Below are 8537 nucleotides of genomic sequence, written 5' to 3'. Positions count from 1 at the left end.
TGTTTGATTCATTTAATTCACCATTACTTTGTTCAAAATAATACTATTTAGTTATACTTTGAATTAACATTGATTATATTTATGATTAAACTAACAATAATTAAAGTAAAAGCAAAGTAAGTCTGTCAAATCAGAAACGACTACATTTAAGTTACCGTTTTTTATTAAAATTACATCCTGATTCTGATTTCGCACGGATGCTTTTCTGAATCACCCGTCCCCAAGGGGTTAATCCAAGAGTTTGAAATAGAACCTGAACTGCATTTAAATGGATTTTGTATGCAGTTATATGAGTATTCTCTTTGATACTTATATCAATGAAGTTACGTGAGTGTTCTCTTTAGAGTTAATATCAATGCAGTTATATGAATATTCTCGTTAGAGATACTTATATCAATGCAGTTACATGAGTATTCTCGTTAGAGATGCTTATATCAATGTTCCATAAGTAAGTAAAAAATATCTTATGAAAAATAGGATCAAATCATTCATATGCAGTGGTGACCCAAGACGAAAAATAAATAAATGATTTTTTTTTAATTAAACAAAGAATCAAATACTATTAAAATAAAAAGTTTCTGCCATTTTAAATGCAGAGAGAAAATCGGAGAGGAACACTCAACTGAGTTAGTTATCATATTTACCAGTTTTAGTTTCCAGTTTTTTTTTTTTTCTTGGAAAACTTGACAGTTTTTTGAAAAAAAAATTTTATGTTACTTCAATTCATTTAAAATATTTAATCATCCTTCGTATTTGTAACACTGGTAATTTTTGTTTTATTAAAAAGGTTTAATTAATTATGCATTTTTTTGTCCTCAAGTTTTTTTGGCTTAAGCAATTTTTTAAAAAAATTAATTCATCCTAATTAATTGGTTAAGGGAAGAGATTAAAAACACATTAATTACAAAAAGTGAATTTATTCTAAAGGCGCTTTTAATCAATTGATCTTTTTTTAAGTGTGGTAATTGATATTAAATGGAGAAAAGTCTCAATTTAATGTCATGCCCAATTAATGACAAAAATTATCGATTATATTTAAAATTCAGGGCACCATGCCAAATTTTTCACAAAAGAATTAACATATATGACTCAGTGAGAAGCTTGAAAGAAAAACTAAATCGTGATAAAACTACGGTCCCTTATTCTATTGTATGCCAAGTTTCATCACAAGTTTAATCACTTTTTCATCCCGCGCAGAAGACAAAAAAGAAAAGACGTTGAGAGAAGGTAGGAGACGTTTCGTCATAGGAAGAAATTTGAAATGCGTAGGGAGACACCAACTATAACTTTCACTCATTACTAGACCGTTGTTGGATCCAGTTCGGTTAAAAACTATTCTTTCGTCTGTGAGTTTTAAACATTAACATTCTCTCGGATTTCTAGCGGCTATTCGAACTTGCTTTCAGCTATTTTTGGTAAGTTAATATTTTAATTTGTGTTTTTCAAAGATTACAAATTCATTTAGAGTGTAAAAAAAAATTTTTTTTATTCCAATATACAAAAGACTTTCCTTCCAGTATTTGAGGTTTTTCACAAAAGATTTCTTCCAGTAAAACTAAACTGAAAAGAAGAAAAAAATTTGTTCTTTTCTTTTCTAAAGTTCTTTTTTTGTTTCGTTCTTCTTCTTACAAACTTTTTTTTATTTTAATTTGTTTTTTTTTCAAATATTACAAATTCATTTAGATTGTAAAAATTATTTGTTTTTATTCTTGTATACAAAAGCGTTTCCTTCCAGCATTTGAGGTTTTTCACGAAAGATTTCTTCCAGTAAAACTAAACTAAAACAAAAAAATTTGTTCTTTTTTTTTCTAGCGTTCTTTTTTTGTTTAGTTCTTTTTCTTAAAATCTTTTATCAGAACTTAAGTACACGACCATTTCTATAAGTAAATTTATATATTACTGTATTTACGTATTATTCCGTCCTTTTATAATATGTATTATAATTATGGTATTTACGTATTATTCTGTCAAACATTATCACAAAATCCGAAAATAAATTTGGAAGTGGTTCAAATGTAAATATTTTCACAGCAATATTTGTGTTTTCTCTTTCTTAATTACTAAGTAAAAATAAATTTGTATCAAAATGATTTTAACACGATGCAAGTGAAAATACACAAGTACTGTTTAAATTATTTATATGTAATGGAGGTAAAAATTATTTTAATTCTAATTTATTAACGCGTTGTACTCCTGGTATTTTAAAATCTGTTTTAACTAATGTAAGCACTAAATCATTTAACTTACAAATACAGTATTTTTATATAATTTTTAAAATTCATAAAATAATGTGATTGCCAATTATTAAAATTTAAAAAATCTTAATTTTAGAGTTGGGACTTTAATATCGCTTTCGAGGCGATATCTGGGTACAAAGGGTTAAAATATTAATACATAACCTATGCTAATACTGTAATAAATATTATTTGAAACTGTGGAAATTTCGTAGTTAAGCATTGAACCTCTTTTTTTATGAAAAGTAACTATCCATGGCTAATAGTTTTGTTTCCTGATACAGGTTTGCCAAATTCTAGAAAAATTTAAAAACTGGTAGAAAAAGGCCCAAGAAACAAAATGTTTAAGCTAATTACAATCGATCAAAAAGATATGTATACATTAAATGTGTGTGTAACAAACGACCAACTGAATTCCTACTGTTATTGTAAAATGAAAATAATTTCTATTTTGCATTTGTTAAATCAATTGTTTTTCATTACCACTCGAAAACATTCTCGTTAAAAAGACAAAATAGAATTTCATGACATTCAAATAGATAATTAATTAATAAAATGACTTCATATCATTCATGCTATATCAAATACTTGATCATGTTGAATTATTCTCAGTCCTGAAATTTCAATTTCCTTTTTATTAAGGTCTTTTTTTTAATAAAATCTATCAAAAATTTTTGTCAGCTAATCGAAACAAGTTTTGATTATTAATTTCTAATTTGTGTAAAAGTAAGAATTCAATCTTTGTATTGAACGTTATAAAAAAAGGTGATTGTGAACGTTTTTCATACATTAAGAGAAATAGACAACGTTCTTGATTTTCTCTAATTCCCTTAACAAAATTATTAAAAATTGAATTCAAACAACTTTTTCTAAGCGTTAAGTTAGTCAATAAAACATTTAATTAACATTAAACCGATCTATTTAGTTTTAAAACCATTAACTATTCGTTGTGCAAAATTTAATTTAAGCTTACCTCCTATTAATAAAATAAAGTCAGGTTGTATATGCATTAAGGATGAGGAACAATAACTTCAAGTTTTCCTAATATACCAAATTTTAAACTACATAATTATTTTTCTAACATTTATTTAAAAAAAAACATGTTATAACTTTTCTTACAAGTTTCAGCTGATCAACTGAATTCCGAATGATAAACTGGATAGAAAAAACTGTATACTGAGAGCATTAAATTTTATTCAGTTAAAACTATTAAATTCAGTGAAAAGAAATTAAACTTAAATGCCTCATGAGAGTGTGAAAAAAAAATTTAATCTAATCACATTCTACGATGAAATGAGGAAATCTTTAAAAAGTGACAAAGAAAAAGTGCAGCACAGTTTACCAATTTCGAGCAGACGAGAAAGCAATCACTCCATGTGATAAAATCGAAGGATGAAGTCAGCAATTCGACAACATTAATCATGCAACAAAGGCGCGCGATTTATGTTCTAAATTGGTGATTCCCTTTAATTTAACCTGAGCTTCCCAGAAAAAATGAAAAAGAAATAGAAAAAAAAGTCTAGCAAAGTTCTATAGAATTCTCAGGATTTAAATCTGTTGAGGCAGAAAGAATATGGGATAAAAGTTGGCTGAGAGATAAAATCTCTTCCAGTAGAAAAATCATTTTAGGCTGAAAAAAGAAATCAATACTTGCTTTAAAGAAGACCTTTTATATTTATTATATATATATTACGGTTAAAGTAATAACCGGTTAGACTAGTTACTCTTAATAATAAACTGGTGATTATTAATATTAATTAATTAATTACAATGACCGTAGCATATATACCATTGGAATTTAGGGATCAAACCTCTCCACAATACATATTTAACATATTTTTTATTTTCAATCCAAGACATGTTTAAAATAATTTAAAAATGCTAACAGTTTTTATTTGTTTGTTGTTAAACAATCATATGCAGTATTGTATGTTCACTACTACGATGGTTTATAAGCCCTTCCCAAGTTTTTAAAAAAAAAAAAAAAAAAAAAAAAACAGCACAAATTAGCGAAAGATATCAAAAAATACATCTTGGGTAACGATGAAATTCGAGCCTGTTACCTCCACACTACTGAGGACTGCGTGGATCGGTGAGACAGCTCGGCCAGAAAAGCCCAAAGTCTTACGGCAGGGTAGCTACAACCGCGAAAAATTTCAAAAATGAAATTATTTTTGCTAATTCCTATCTACTAAAATATATTTGAAAATTAAAAGAAAAATATCTAGATTGTAAAACTTTGTGAGGTTAGTTCCTGAAATTAAAGTAAATTTAAAACCTTTAAGTTTCCAAGAGTTCCATGAAATATTTGTCACCATTCTCTAAACCCTATTATAGAAAATGTGGCCTTTTTATAATAGTTTAAACATTATACATTTAATCCTATTTTTTACTCAGTATAACTTATTTTCAACTATGATTTATTGATTTTAATTTAGGAAATACAATTCTAGCAATAGAATTCAATAATTCTTCAAATAGAATTGTATTTCTGTCTTTCTAAATTGAAATAAAACAAATTTGGATTTAGCTACTTTAAGCGCTTTTCTGTTTTGATTTATTATTTTGAATGTTACTTATTTTGTCTTTTTCTAAATTTGTAAATTAGTTTCATTCTTTGATTAGTTTATTGATTTTAATTTCGCATAAAAGCTCTGAATAAATTTTAACACTTGGTATTTGATGAGTTTTTAAAATTTATTTGCAATCGCAAATAATATTTTCTTCTGATTTATTCAATCTGCATTCTTTAATTTTTCTACTTATTTTTAAATAAGTGGCGAAAAAATATAGGTCAGTTTACTTTGGAATTTGGCCTATGATTTTTTTTAAAGAACAAAGAAATAAAAATTAAAAGATACGCCTCATTTCATTCTTTTTCTTTCACACGAAATGTCAAAATCATCCCACGAAAAATATCACAATATTTACGAAATTTCAGGAGTAGAATTGCTTGCACTACGTCATCTGATCAATAATATTACAGTCATTTAATTCGAGTAGGTTGCTTATACCTCGCACTACCAGTTGATCGCCCGACACCGAAAACGTGGGCGTCTAGGAGTAGAGATCATTAACAAGACTTACACTGCCCATAAATAGGCATGTTCAACTTGAATGGCAGAGCGGAATGTTTAATGCTACTTTTCCACTAACAGTGGAAGCAAAAATAAGGTCGTGAACGAAAAAAAAAAAATATTGCTAGGATACTTAAATCGATTTTTGAATTTATAGAATTGCGCTGTTGCGTGCGAACTAGACGGCTAGACTGATGGAAAGTTTTTATTAAAAAATATTTATAGGTTACTGGAATTGTAGTTCTTCTTTGTTTTCTGTTTTTGAAGATCTTTGATAATATTTTTTTCAAATAAACCATTAAAATATAAATTTTGCATTTATAAAAGGATTTCAAAACTATAAAAAGAAGTTATTAATTTTCTCTTCTCTTTTTTGTCAATCTAAATTTTGCATGCGTAAAAGTTACATTTTTAAAAGCTTCAAGCAAGATTTTTCAAACAGTGACAACAGTTTTGCCTTGTAAAATCTAGTCAAAACAACATTTGTTTGCATAGAATTAGCATACCTGCCAGCTTTTAATCCCATCCATTATGATTTTTCCCAGTGGTATTAAAATGGAATTAAAATTTCAATTTTAAGCAAAAAAAATACGTTGTATTTGAAAAAGCTTAAGCTGACAACCATGATAGTAACACATATTGATATAGATGCTTAATTTTTGTTAAGAATAGTGGTGATCAAAATCATTTAAAAATTAATTTATAAAAGAAAAAATTATATATATTTACTACCACTTTAAATATTAAAATAAAATTTTACGCCAAATGCGTAAAAGTTGGCAGGTATGAATTAGTAAGGAAGTTGTTACATAATTATGTTTACTACAATTACACTTTGTTCAGAGATGCCAACTGCTCCGGACACGCCAAAATAACTTAAAAAAACGTTAAATAACTACAAAGTAAATTTTGCAAATATTTGACTGTTTTTACTTGCTTTTTAAATGGCATGACTTATGTTAAAATGTCGAATTATATAAGCCTACGAATTATTTAGGAATAGTGGAGAATAAAAATTTACTAAAGTGATTTTACTAAACCATGAATCACAATTGATAAACTACCACTTTAAAAAATATATTTGCTGTCCGGAACAAGTTGGCATCTCTGCTTATTATGTGACATTCTGATCATTATTTTATACTTTATTATCTTACCGGCGTTGAGCAGCTGACCCAATTCTGAGTTTACGACTACTCAACTCTCACTAAGCTCAACTTCGTACCCTTGTAATTTTGAACCCAACCCAGAAGACAAAGGAACGCCTGGATCAAACATGGGGGCAGTCTCCGTGGAGCACTTTTTGCTGGAGCTAACTTACGTTTGATTTAAATGAAAAAGGAAACAACGAAAACCTCCCACGAATCACTCAATGGCAAGGGGATGCTATCCCATTAACCATCTAATACTGAGGATATTAACACTGTGGTCAATGCAAATCGGGAGTACAATTCGTATCAACCAGTCACAGCTGGGATTCGAACCTGAGTTCCCTCATAAAGAGGCAAGCGCTCTATACCAAGAGTAACAGTGGCAATCCAATCATTAGATTTAAGTTTTCACACTATACATGTTTGTTTATATCGAGCAAGATTATATCGATATCAATTTTTTAAATGTAAATGTAAATTCCTTTTCTAAGTATGTAGTTATAAATTGCAAAATCAAAGATACAAATGGCAAATCAAAATGAAAATAAATTCTATGATAACAGATAAGAGAATAAGAGCTTTTAATATAAATATTGTTTTCTACAGAAAATGAAGAGTTAAAAATTGCTCTTAAAATATAAACACACACAGAACAGCTTATCTTTATTCTTTTGTATATAAAGTCGTAAAACAAATCTCCAGATTCTTCAGTCTAAACATAACTCAGCTTAAAAGTTTTCGTAAGAGCGATGCTTGGTAAGTAGAAAATGTTTTAGTAAACCATCTTAAAACTGTCAGATAAAAGATGAAAAATTATCAAGGTTCACTTATAATTGAAAATTTCGCGCACACAAAAAATTTTGGTTCTGATAAAAACGTTAAACTAGAGAATTAAAAAACGTTTTAAAATTCTGATTTCAAATAAATTTAAATTTGAATACAGTTTTCAGGATTATATTTTAATGTTCTCTAAAGAATAACAATAATTTTCATTATCTTCCGCACTCGGCTCGCACCGATCAATTCTGTTTGCACCTTAAATATATGAGCAATAAACGACCAACTGAATTTATATAATTGACGTAAAATTAAAATCATTTCTATTTTACAGCTGTTAAAATCAATTGTTTTTCTATATCACTAAAAAACTTTTTCGTTAAAAGGTCTAAATAGAATCTATAGAGCTGTGCTAGCTTAGGGGATAGAGCACTCACCTCCCAACGAGTTGCTCCGAATTCAAATCTCAGCGTTGCCTGGTCGATATGAATTCCGCCCTCTGCTCGCACCGACCACATCGCCGTCGTAAAATATCCTCAGTGGTAGACGGATCATGGGTTAGAGTCCCTTTGCGTCAGGCTAACCATGGGTGATTTTCATTGTTTCCCTCTCCATGTAACTCAAATGCAGGTTAGTTTCATCCAAAAGTCCGCCAAGAAGGCAAATCTCTCCCGATAATTGATCCAGGAGTTCCCTTGTCTTCTTGATTGGATTCAAAATTGCGAGGCTACGGAGTTATACATTGGTAGTCGTAAACTCCAAACTGGATCGGCTGTTCAACGACAGTTTAAAAATTAAATAAATTTTTCATTATCGAACCTCTTGATGGCTCAAGGGATGGAGGCGTTTTCCTCCGAATGGGGTTAGCCAGGTTCGAATCCTAGCTGAGACTGGTTGTTGTGAATTTTGCTCTTAGTTTGTACCGACCTCAGTGATTACATAAAATATCCTCAGTGGTAGATGGGTCATTAGGTTGGAGTCCTCTTGCCGTCGGGCTAACCGTGGAAGATTCCCATGGTTTTCCCCTCCATGTAACGCAAATTCGGGTTTATCAAACAGTTCTCCACGAAGAGCAGTTTTTTCCAATGCTTGATCTAGGAGTTTACTTGGGTTGGGTTCAAACTAACAAAGTTAAGAAGTTGAACATTGATAGTCGTATCTCGAAATTGGGTAGGTTGTTCAAAGCCGGTTATAAATTAAATAAATTAAATAAAACTTTCACCCATTTAAGTGTAAACAACCTAAATTCTGAAAACTAAATAATTATAAATTAACTCGGCTAAATTCATAGAATTCGA

At 29.2% G+C, this 8537-nt stretch overlaps 1 protein-coding gene across 1 annotated transcript in view; it reads left to right on the top strand.

Annotated features, from left to right (window-relative positions):
• Positions 1-1193: 1193 nt before the first annotated feature.
• The window catches only part of LOC107450530 (alpha-crystallin A chain), a 32840-nt gene continuing 25496 nt past the window's right edge, over positions 1194-8537 (top strand). Inside the window, exon 1 of the mRNA XM_016066346.3 lies at positions 1194-1415. The gene's annotated coding sequence lies outside the window, so the exon portion shown is untranslated. The remainder of the gene's footprint in view (positions 1416-8537) is intronic.

The sequence above is a fragment of the Parasteatoda tepidariorum genome, chromosome 5 (genome assembly GCF_982258835.1).
Source record: "Parasteatoda tepidariorum strain Cologne lab strain chromosome 5, Ptep-v5.0, whole genome shotgun sequence".
NCBI classification, from domain to species: Eukaryota; Metazoa; Arthropoda; class Arachnida; order Araneae; family Theridiidae; genus Parasteatoda; species Parasteatoda tepidariorum.
The sequence above is the reverse complement of the archived record's forward strand: the minus strand, read 5'-3'. Positions and strand labels throughout refer to the sequence as shown.